Source organism: Pinus tabuliformis, chromosome 1_1, assembly GCF_031772625.1.
Source record: "Pinus tabuliformis cultivar Carrire ecotype Pingquan chromosome 1_1, CPIR1, whole genome shotgun sequence".
Classification (NCBI taxonomy): Eukaryota; Viridiplantae; Streptophyta; class Pinopsida; order Pinales; family Pinaceae; genus Pinus; species Pinus tabuliformis.
Window position 1 is genome coordinate 88,375,983 of NC_142297.1, and position 12,567 is coordinate 88,388,549.

A 12,567-nucleotide genomic window follows, 5' to 3' on the forward strand; every position below is an offset into this window, starting at 1 on the left:
CAAGAACATATTTTCACATTTACTTAAGGCTTTATTTGTATTCTCCCAAAATCCACATGCTTTCTTAGGCCTAATTCTCAAGCATATGCATCCTTTAAATTGCGACTAAGGCTTTCATCTAACAACATGTAGGTGTTCTTGGGAACATCTTGACGTTCTTAAGAATATTTGCAAATTCCTATGACCATATGTTGATATTCTTTTTGGGAATTATTATTACTATTTTAAATCTCATGATCAACATTTTAAACCTTGATTTCACCAACTCATTAAATTGAACATTTTAAGATTGATTTAGAAAATTTAAGAGTGAGAAAAAGAGCTTAACAATTTACTATTGGATGTTAATTGGATTTGATTTTTTTTTAATCTTAATATTTTTTTTAATCTTGATTTCGACCCTTGCTTTCAAAAATGCCCGTTCACATTTCAATATTCTTCCACACTCTATGCCTTACAGCATTTCCTTTACAACATTAAATGCAAATACTAATTTTAGTATATGAAAAAATAAAACAACTAGTATATGATAATTAATCAACAAAGACTACTTAAAAGCTTTATTTAGAGTTGTTAATGAATTGATCTCTAAGAACCTAAATTGAAGTGTGTATAGAGTCTCCGTAACCAATGTCTATGCCATCGGATTGTTGATCGAGAAACACATAACGTCGCTATAATGGAACGTCAAAATATCACATAGAATAATTTTTTTTTATAATTTTTAACTAGAAGAAGTATTCACTATATACATTAATAAACATTAATTGAAATTTAACTTTTAAATTCCATGATAAATAACACTTCATTATTATATCAATCTACAATTATACTGTGAACATTCCTAATTATACATTATCATATTCTCACTTCATTATTACATCAATCTACAATTATACTGTGAACATTCCTAATTATACATTATCATATTCTCCGTTTAACTTCTTCGACATAATAGTTTTTAAACATTTTCTTCGAATGGATATCCGTAATTAGCGAATCTGTGGAATTGTGAACAAGTTTTATATTTATTTCAATTCTCTCAGTCATAAATTTCGTCCATTCACCAACACAAATATTTTCACTGATTCCTCCATTAAACTGTGAATGGTGGTTCTCTTGACATTCCTTTCTGCGGAATGTGTTCAAATTAGCCCTGTTAACATTGTTAAATTGTGAATCAGATTTCCATCTATTTCTGCATTTTACAAATTAACCAATAGTTTTGTTGCTTCTTTCTTTAAACCATCAAGATCTGTAATCTGTGGCAGAGTTTATAATCTTGTGAACATTGACAGCATATAGCTTAGTCATATAACCATTACGAGGTTGAACGTATATATATGTCAAATGCATTGGCAAATCAAGTATGATAATTGAAATTGAATGAGAGAAGAACTTTGAAAAAGAATCATTGGACATGAAAAACAAATGAGGATTCATGCTTCCCAGTACATAGATGAATCATTTTAAAGTCCACCCTATTTATATTTCTTGCAAAAATGTCTGAGTTGTACTATCATAACACTAATATCATCGTGTGATTTTCTTGTTACTGCTACTTCTACAAGCCTTTTGCAAGCAGCTATAGGACCACCTCCTAATGGTGTCGAATTAGGCTGGTTCTCCATGCAAAAAGGCCTGGCAATATCTACCGCTTCTTGATTACTGACTACATCCCACAACCCATCTGATGCCAGAATTAAGAATTCGCAATCAGATGTCACTGGAATCTTTCTAGTCTCTGGTTCAGCCGTTATCCATTCTTTCATGTGTGAGTCACCTATTGCCCTAGTTACAGCTAGAGACCCCTGAACTCGTCAAACTCCGTGGCGGAGGTCAACGATTCCACCCAAATTCTCTATCCGCTTTCGTTCGTCCTCCCTTCGAGCTCGATGATCACATGTGAGGGATTCAGAAGCAGCGTTTCTGCTCAGAACTGCTCGACAATCCCCAGCATTGGAAACCACTAAGTTACCATCTATAATCAGAACTGTTACACAAGCAGTACCGCCCTAAACATTTTTCTTCAAAAACTCTGCATCTGTTGTTAAGTAGCCAGCTTTAACGGCCTGCTCAAGAATGTTCTCTATTTCGTCTCCCATGTCCACCATAGCGTTGACAATATTCTGCCAAATATTTTCGGCAGCGAAATCTGAAGCTTTGCGACCGCCATGACCATCAAAAACCCCAAAGAAGGCCTGCTCGGAATCGCCAAGAACATTGGCAATGGCTTTGTGGGTGTCCTCCATGAATTCTCACCGACCCTTTTTGCTTGAAACTGCATAATGAAAACCCTCCACATTAACCTCCTTCGCCTGCTCCACCGCTGAGAACAGCGAATTTAGGTCCAGCAACTGGAGCCGAATATCCATTCTCTGTGGACGTTTTCACTTTAGCTTTGATGAATAGCGTTTGCTCGAACCATTCTCCACCCTGACATTGTCTGAACTGTCTGTCCAAAGCATATTCTCCTTCCTATTGGTTAATACAGGGCTCAGTCCAGATCCCAAAAAACTGGTATTGGTTAACACAGGGCTCAGTCCACATCCCACAAACTGGTTTTGATGCCGCAGGTTCTGGGCATTTGGAAACTGTTCAATTTGTCATTTCAACCACGCACGTACTACCGCAAAACCACCGTAGTGAAACCACAAACCACCCAGAGCATATCGCACCTCTTTTGCGTGAAAGTGGTTTCCGTATTTTTGACTCCGATAAGATATGGTGCAGACGAGTGGCTCTCACCATACGTTAGCAAGTTTCACTTTTCGGGAGCTAAAGTTCAGTGACAAACGACCTTCCGATATTCTCCTCCACCGTCGATTGTCCGAAGTTGCATATGGGCCCGCATTAAATCAAGGATTGCGTGGAGTGAATGTCAATTTTGGTTGACCATACCTTTTAATTAATGAAGTGTCATATATGTAGGTGAATAGTTAAGTTTTTTTTATACGGCATATATTAATGTTCATAAAAACGTGTTATATTTTTTTATAGAGCGTTGACCATATGTATTAAAAAAACCCCACGGTAGTTTTTTATTATTACGAGCCAAGTGAAATATATGCTCGTTGTTGTATTGGTTGTATGTGTGAGAGTTGTAGCACGCAGCTTAAAAAAACCAGGGGAATGCACATGAAGCATGTGAAGATATTGCACAGCAGTGCATAAAGAAAATGGTGGAGCGCATTTTTGTATGCATATGTAAATTTTTATTACAGCAGTAAAGTGTTTTTCACAGCAGTGAATGTAAAAGGGGTTTTACAGCAGTAAACCCAGCTCAGTAAATTCTCAGGTGAAAACAGAGTTTTGGTTGAATGGTTTTTTTGGTGAATCCCTCTCAGCAAAGAGGATGAATATGTATCAGGCATATATTTTAATGAATAGAAATGTTTTTATGGTGTTAAAATACTCTGTTCCTCAGTGAAATTTTTTTAAGCTTCCCTGTGCACAAAAAGATCCTGTGGAGGTAAAACAGAGCATTGCCTCTGTGTGTTTAAATTGTTTGTTTTTGGGATTTTCTCAGAAAAGTCTCCAACAGTGGTATCGGAGCAGGCTTAGGCTCTTTGAAGGTGACAAATAAGCTGAAGGGAGGAGCTTGTTGCAGCAGTAAAACTTCTCAAGTAGAGTGAAGGCTCAATCAGGCAAATACTCAGGTATTTCACAAAGTTTTTTTTGTGTTGCTGAAGAAGCAGCCAGTTGTTTTAAATACACATGCAAGGAATGTCCAGCACAAGCACTGGTATGGGTATGTTTAACACCCAGATCCCACAGTTTAATGGGAAGAACTATGACTATTGGGCAATAACCATGACAGCCCTGTTTGCCTCTCAAGATTTATGGGAAATAGTTGAATCTCGGTTTGAAGAAGTAGCAGATGAAAATGAGTTCAATGCATTAACTCAGGGAGAGAGAGATCAGCTGAAGAGCAATAGGAAGAAGGATTCAAAAGCCCTTATGTTGTTGTATCTAGTAGTAGACTAGAGTGTGTTTCCAAGGTTAGCAACAGCTAAGACAGCAAATGAAGCATGCCAAACCCTCAAGACAGCCTATCAAGGCATGGAGAGAGTGAAGACAACAAAACTACAATTGCTGAGGAAGGATTTTGAGAATCTGAACATGAAGGAGTCAGATAACATTGACTCATTCTTCACTCATGTGATTGGTGTAATCACACAAATGAGAACCCATGGAGAAACCATTGAAGATAGGAGGATTGTGGAGAAAATATTGAGGGTCTTACCCTCAAGGTTTGATGCCATAGTCACCACCATTGAAGAGACAAAGGATCTCTCAAACTATTCAGTTGATGAGCTACATGCATCACTGATAACACATGAGCAAAGGTTGAGTAGGAATGAAAACTCATCTCTTGAGCAAGCCTTCAAGACCCAGATTTCCTTTGGAAGAGGAAGAGGTCAAGGAAGAGGAAACCGAAGAGGAAGAGGCAGAAGCCACAACAGAGGTGGAAGGAACAGCCCATCAAATGCACAAGGAAGAGGCAGCAATCCAAATCAGAACCAAGGCCAAGGCAGCAGCGAACAAGGAGGACAACATCATGCTCAAGGACAAAGGTATGAAAAATCCAATGTCCAATGCTATTATTGTAAAAAATATGGGCATTATGCCAGTGAATGTAGGAAGAAGCAGCATTATATGAGTAATAGACAAAATGCAAATGTTACTAGAGAAAACAACAGTCAAAATAATGTGTTGTTAGCCTGTAACATGGCTGAAACAAACAATGAGGACATATGGTTTTTAGACTCAGGTTGTAGCAATCATATGACAGGAAACATAGCCTTCTTTTCTGCCCTAGATAAAAATGTGAAATCAGAAGTCACACTAGGAACTGATAGCAAAGTCTCTGTTATGGGAAAAGGAGAGGTAAAAATATTTACAAAGCAAGGGGAAAAGAAAACCATAGCAGATGTATACTATGTCCCTGGAATGAGATGTAACCTCTTGAGTATTGGACAACTTGTCCACAAGGGGTACAATGTTTTCTTTAAAAATGATGTATGCACCGTCATGGATATAGCACCCAGCAAACGATGCATTGCTGAAGTAAAAATGACAAGGAACAGGATGTTCCCTCTGAGGATCAGGGCAGATTTGAAAAACAAAAATTAAATTGCAGCAGTTACCCAAGAGGCTTTCCAAAGCGTGCCAAAGGATGAAAATTGGTTATGGCAATTGAGATTTGGACATCTCAATTTTGGAGGTCTAAACTTGTTGAGTAGGAAAGGAATGGTAAGAGGATTACTATTGATAGAGAAACCGGACAGCCTTTGTGAAGGTTGCATTTTGGGAAAACAACATAGAGAAAGTTTTTCATCACGGAAGAGCATAAGGGCAAAGGCACCCTTAGAGATCATCCACTTAGATTTATGTGGACCGATGCAAGCTCCATCATTAGCAGGCAGCCAATATTTCCTAACATTCATTGATGACTTTACAAGAAAGACTTGGATATATTTCCTTAAAAGCAAAAGTGAAGTGTTTGAGAAATTCCAAAACTTCAAGGCATTTGTTGAAAACCAAAGTGGGTTGCACATTAAAGTTTTGAGAACTGATAGAGGAGGTGAGTATATCTCCAAGGAATTCCTAAGATTTTGTAGAGAAAATGGAATTTATAAATAGTTTACAGCAAGGTACACTCCGCAGCAAAATGGAGTTGCTGAAAGGAAGAACAGAACCATCATGGAGATGGCAAGGAGCATGTTGAAGGAAAAGCATTTGCCAAATGAGTATTGGGCTGAAGCTGTACATTGTGCAGTGTACATTTTGAACAGGTGTCCTACAAAAGCAGTGATGAACAAAGTGCCGGAAGAAGCATGGAGTGGGAGAAAGCAAGGAGTCACCCACATGAGAGTTTTTGGATGTGTGGCCTATGCACACATACCAGATCAGCTAAGGAGGAAGTTGGACAGCAAAGGGGAGAAATGTCTTTTCATTGGATACAGTGAGGAATCCAAAGCCTACAGGCTGTATATCCCATCTACCAAGAAGTTTTTTGTCAGCAGAGATGTTCAGTTCATTGAAGAGGAAGCTTGGGATGGAAGCATAGAGAAAACAGTGAATGTCAAGAACTGTTTGTCTCATGATGAAGATGAAGAGGAAGTGGCTGAAATGCATCCCCAAACAGCAGCGCCAACACAAGGACAGCAAGGGACACCATTGAGGATAAATGAAAGTGCTTCTCCAAGCACACCACAAGGAGGAAATTCAAGTGCATCTTCAAGCACTTGCACACCAAGTGAACGAGGTAAGAAGTTTAGAAATCTAAGTGATATTTATGATGAAGGAATGAATTCCTTATTTTCCTTGTATTGTCATGTTGATGATCCTATTCATTTCGAAGATGCAATTAAAGATAGGAAATAGATAGAAGCTATGGATGAGGAGATGAATGCCATAGAGAGAAACAAAACATGGGATTTGGTTGAGCTACCAAAAGGCAAAGAAGTCATTGGAGTGAAATGGGTCTACAAGACCAAGAGCAATGCTGAAGGCAAGAGAGAAAGGCATAAAGCAAGGCTGGTTGTCAAAGGCTACAAGCAGTAGTATGGAAGAGATTATGAGGAGACTTTCGCACCGGTTGCAAGAATGGAAACAGTGAGAGCAGTGCTGTCCATAGCATCACAAAACAAATGGAAAGTCTACCAAATGGACGTGAATTCAGCATTCCTAAATGGAGTGTTAATGGAAGAGGTTTATGTGGAACAGCCTCTCGGATATGAGAAGAAAGGAGAAGAGCACAAAGTGTGCAAATTGAAGAAAGCTCTTTATGGGCTGAAGCAAGCGCCAAGAGCATGGTACAGCAGGATAGATTCATATCTATTGGATAATGAATTCGACAAATGTGAAGGAGAACACACTGTCTACATCAAAGAAAAGGATGGTAAAATTTTGATTGTTGTCTTATATGTTGATGATGTTATTTTCACAGGTAATGATTATCAGCTCGTTAAGAATTTTAAATCAGTCATGAAAGAGGAGTTTGAAATGACTGACATGGGTTTCTTGAGATACTTCTTAGGCATAGAAGTAGATCAAAATGAAAAAGGAATTTTTATCTCACAAGCAAGATATGTAAATCAAGTATTGGGCAGATTTAACATGCAAGAGTGCAAGGCAGCGATCACTCCCACAGTAATGGGATTAAAACTCAGCAGAGAGGACAGCAGCAAGGATTTTGATCCTAGTTTGTACAAGAGTATTGTTGGCAGCCTTATGTATTTAACAGCTACTAGGCCTGACATTATGTATGCTGTTAGTTTAATTTCCAGATTCATGGAGAGGCCAAAGGAGGCACATTGGCAGGCAGCAAAAAGAATTTTGAGGTATGTGAAAGGTACCAAAATGTTTGGAATTTTATATAATGTCTCAGAACATTCAGATTTGATTGGATACACTGATAGTGATTGGGCTGGAAGTATAGATGATCGGAAAAGCACTTCCAGTTATGTTTTTCATATGGGTTCAGGAGCCATCTCATGGGCTTCTAAGAAGCAGTCCATTGTAGCATTGTCTACAACAGAGGCTGAATATGTGGCAGCTACAGCAGCAGTATGTCAAGCAGTGTGGATGAGAAGAATGTTGAGAAGCTTAGGCCAAGAGCAGGCAAAATCGAAAATGATCTTTTGTGACAATAGCTCAGCTATTGCATTGTCAAAGAATTCATTGTTTCATAAGAGAACGAAACACATTGATACAAGGTTTCACTATATCAGAGAATTGGTGAACAATGGAGAAATTGTCCTAGAACATTGCAGGACCCAAGATCAGGTAGCAGACATCTTGACAAAGCCACTGGATCAGAAAAGCTTTGAATTTTTAAGGAAGTGTCTCGGTATGACCGAATGCCCAGCTGTTGAAATTAAAGGGGAGTGTTGAATTTGTAATTTCAACCACGCACATACTACCCCAAAACCACCGCAGTGAAACCACAAACTGCCCAGAGAATATCGCACCACTTTTGCGTGAAAGTGGTTTCTGTATTTTTGACTCCGATAAGATTTGGTGCAGACGCGTGGCTCTCACCATACGTCAGCAAGTTTCACTTTTCAGGAGCTAAAGTTCAGTGACAAACGACCTTCCGATATTCTCCTCCACCGTTCGATTGTTTCCATCGCTCTCCACCGTCGATTGTCCGAAGTTGCATATGGGCCCGCATTAAATCAAGGATTGCGTGGAGTGAATGTCAATTTTGGTTGACCATACATTTCAATTAATGAAGTGTCATATATGTAGGTGCATAGTTAAGTTTTTTTTATACGACATATATTAATGTTCATAAAAACGTGTTATGTTTTTATATAGAGCATTGACCATATGTATTAAAAAAACCCCACGGTAGTTTTTATTATTACGAGCCAAGTGAAATATATGCTCGTTGTTGTATTGGTTGTATGGATCAGAGTTGTAGCACGCAGCTTAAAAAAAAACCAGGGGAATGCACATGAAGCATGTGAAGATATTGCACAGCACTGCATAAAGAAGAAAATGGTGGAGCGCATTTTTTTGTATGCATATGTAAATTTTTATTATAGTAGTAAAGTGTCTTTCACAGCAGTGAATGTAAAAGGGGTTTTACAGCAGTTAACCCAGCACAGTAAATTCTCAGGTGAAAACAGAGTTTTGGTTGAATGTTTTTTTTGGTGAATCCCTCTCAGCAAAGAGGATGAATATGTATCAGGCATATATTTTAATGAATAGAAATGTTTTTATGGTGTTAAAATACTATGTTCCTCAGTGAAATTTTTTTAAGCTTCCCTGTGCACAAAAAGATCCTGTGGAGGTAAAACAGAGCATTGCCTCTGTGTGTTTAAATTGTTTGTTTTTTGGATTTTCTCAGAAAAATCTCCAATAGAAACCAGGATTCGAATGAGAGCTTGCCCATATTTCAATATCATAATCGCATATTGAAAGGGACCTGCATGAACCCAAGAACAAGGAAGAATTCCCTGCTGCAAGGCTCGCCATTTTCATAGTCTTCGGATGCTGCTACTATTGTTGATGTTGTTGATAATGGTTGAGCTTGTTGCCTTCGAAAACTGGCTGATAAAGGCAGCAGTAATGCCCTCTTTGTTGTTACAATTCAATTGAATGTTCTCGCTCCTAGAAACTAGAGCTGGTTCCGTCCTAGACGATCTACCGTTAGCATTTATATGGCTTTCAAGCGTTGAAATCCAATTCGGAATTCCATTTTCTTATTGGTCAACACCTATGTACGCGAACCCTCCACGAACGCCTAAATCACTATCTTTCCGTGATATCGTATATACGCTGGAGCACGATGTGATGTTTATTACGTCTCTGTGGTCATATAACACGTGAAAAAGAAGGGTTTTTCTTGGGCAGGTTCATCTATCGATGGGACGTTGCATGCGCTCACCTTTGGAGTCGTCTCCCGAGTCGGAAGAATTGATTGGACTGTCGAAAGTGGTCGGATTTTGGATAAAAAGATTAATTTTTTTTTGTAAAAGTAGTTTTTGAATTTTTTTAGGGTGGAAATAGATTCAACACCATCAAAAACATTTAAGACACTTAAAATTTTGAAGTTTAACAACTATAACTTAAATTTATAAAAATCTTTGCCAAATTTTTTTAAATATAACCAAAATTTCTACAACTTCTGGAGCAATTCATCAGGCTTCATCATGCTAGTTAGACTACGGCCTCACCTTCCCCGCGCCAAACCTATGGATACTCATTCGGCTAGTTAGACTACGGCCTCACCTTCCCCGCGCCGAACCTATAGATACACTATCATAGATAGCAGGTTTATTAGAAGCTTCCACGTCGAACCTTCCGCATAATCGCCGTCATGACGACATTGCCCACGTCACCATGAAGAAACGTTCTGCCCAATGACACCTAATAGAGACACCCAGGGATGAAGCTATGACGGAAGAAAAGGAAAATATAAGAAGCTGAACATACCGTGAATTCCAACACATAAAACATTTTATGCACGTTAGCTTTAGACTTGAACGAGTAAACATTGAGCCCACTAGTAATGAATCTTCTTCCTGGATTGAACAGATTAATCCAACATGGAAAAACTACAGCTTATCAAGAATTACACTTGAAAATCTATCGAGAGTTTACATGAGTGAACACGTGAAGTTGTGGGATTCAATACTAAAATGCGAGTAGGAAGAATTTTCTAAATCTTCTGTATGACCTTTCATCCTTGACAATGATATCTAAGTTTTGATTATAAGAATTTTCGCAATCTTCTGTATGACCTTTCCTCCTTGGCACTGATATCTAAGTTTTGATTATTGTAATCATATCTTAGATCATTATTATCATCCTTGTTACCATCCCAGCACTGCCTTTTGAAAATCTAATGTTTTTTAAGCTTCCCGTATGTTGGTGCATATTATAAGTCTGGATCTTTTAACCAAAGCTCTCAGAATTTTGGCATAATGGTTTAAAGGTCTGATAATACCCATTTCTTATCGCTGGTTTATGAAAACACTGTTGAATTACAGCAAAATGGTTGAGTTACTGGCGTCCATTGACCAACCTAGACGATGCGATGTCAGCGATTTAACACCTGACCTAATCCATATTGGCACCGTTGATCAGCCTCATCGTGCACTTTAACAGTGAAACAGGACTTCCTGCACACCTCTCGGAGTTATCGTCAGTTTCATGCACATGTTAATAATCAAAAATATTCTTTAATTTAAGTCGGTAAAATACTTTAATATAGTTTTTCTCTATATATATATATTATAGTTAAATTTTTTTAATCGCTTTTTTTCAATATGTGCAGCATGTTATGTATTAAATATGGAGTTGACATAGATATATAAACAAATAATTAAAACGTAAATCTTAGAGTATTTCCCATATTTTATGGATGGTGAATCTAGCAAACCGTTACCCTTGATTATGGGGTCTTGCCTTAAGTGATCAGTAACAACTAGCAACAATAACAATGAACTTCACATCTAGCTCTACACTAATTGAACTAACCCTATATATATATATATATATATATATATATATATATATAATTTTGAAACTTAATATTCACATTATACTTCATAACACAATGATGGTCAATTAAACTCTCTCTCTCTCTCTCTCTCTCTCTCTCTCTCTCTCTCTCTATATATATATATATATATATATATATATATAAGGATCAAATCGCTCCAATTACATTCCTCTTTTCACACCGAAAAATTGGGGATAGGTTTTGCATCTCAATGGATTTGATTATTCTTGGTGCATGGTAGATCAAGAGTTACAATGATCTTAATTAAAACATTTCAATTTCATGTTGTTTAACATCAACAAATTGTGTAGGTTATTCCATACTCCATGACTTAGTGCTCACACATAGATATAACATTTCAATGAATAATATCATTTTTTCAAATACCCAAGTTTTTTAATGTAATTAATTAAAGGATGATAATGTTGGAAAGCCAACATGGATCACAAGGGCTTCACTCAATGAACCCCTGACATATCATGTGCATTCATGGCATACTAAACAATACCCTTAATTTGACTAAATATTGGAAAATACATCTAAAAAGCACATTATTTTACCCCCTACCAATACGAACCCAATACACCTTCCAAATTTTAGATTTGGCATTGTAGGTACCCATTTTTTCATTAACATTTTTAATACCCCTTTCTATTTTTTCTTTGATTTTGAGTTCCATTTTTTGTAGCTGCCAATATAAAAACCATTTACCCCTATATATCCCCCAATATATTATGTCATTTTTCCCTTAGTATATATTCCCCAATATGAACCCATGTGGTATGGTATTGCTCCCTCAGGGAAGCCCCCGTGACATGGATATATTTCCAACACAATCTATTATAAATATTTGATTAATTATAAACTGCTAAAGAGTGAAGACGAAGAACAAGCCTAAATAAATCCTAATGCTTTGAAAAATGGCTTGCTTAGGGAGCCCGTAAAGGAGATTAGGGAATTTCCTATCTTCTATTAATTTAATATTTTGATCCTTGATGTTATTTTTTCTCTACCAATTGTGCAAGAATTTATGAAAGAATGGAGTAACTAAAGCTACCGAGCATGGGATGCATGCCTAAAAAAAAGTATTGTTTGACTCCATATCCAATGCCAAAGAGAAAGTGTTTTATGGAACGTCAAATTCTGCGCCTCCCATTGACCATGTGCTGGAACACACTGCAATCATTATTATGTTTTTGTAGTCATATCACACGAGAAAAAGGAATGGAAATAGTTATCCAGCCTTTTGTGCGACAGTTAATGCGTAGGGGCTGTATATACCCATCATTGGATAACTTGATTAAATTCAACAATGGGCATATATAGTCCATGCAAATTAACTTCATCCAACATGTTGGATAAGTCTAACCAAAAGGAATGGTTTTCCTTTTCCATGTCCTATATATCAATATGACCTTCACAGCACTCAACTTGTTTGTGCTCATCATTTAGGTGTCTCCCTCATCAATGGTAGACTTCTGAGAGGGTTCCACGTAGAACCATCCATGCAAGTGCCCTCCTGACAACATTGCCCGCATCACCCT

The 12,567-nt window shown here is 37.6% G+C and overlaps 1 pseudogene; it reads right to left on the reverse strand.

The window, feature by feature from the left end:
• Window positions 1-1,481: 1,481 nt before the first annotated feature.
• LOC149211779 (putative protein phosphatase 2C 2) lies at window positions 1,482-2,252 on the reverse strand (annotated as a pseudogene).
• Window positions 2,253-12,567: the final 10,315 nt, after the last annotated feature.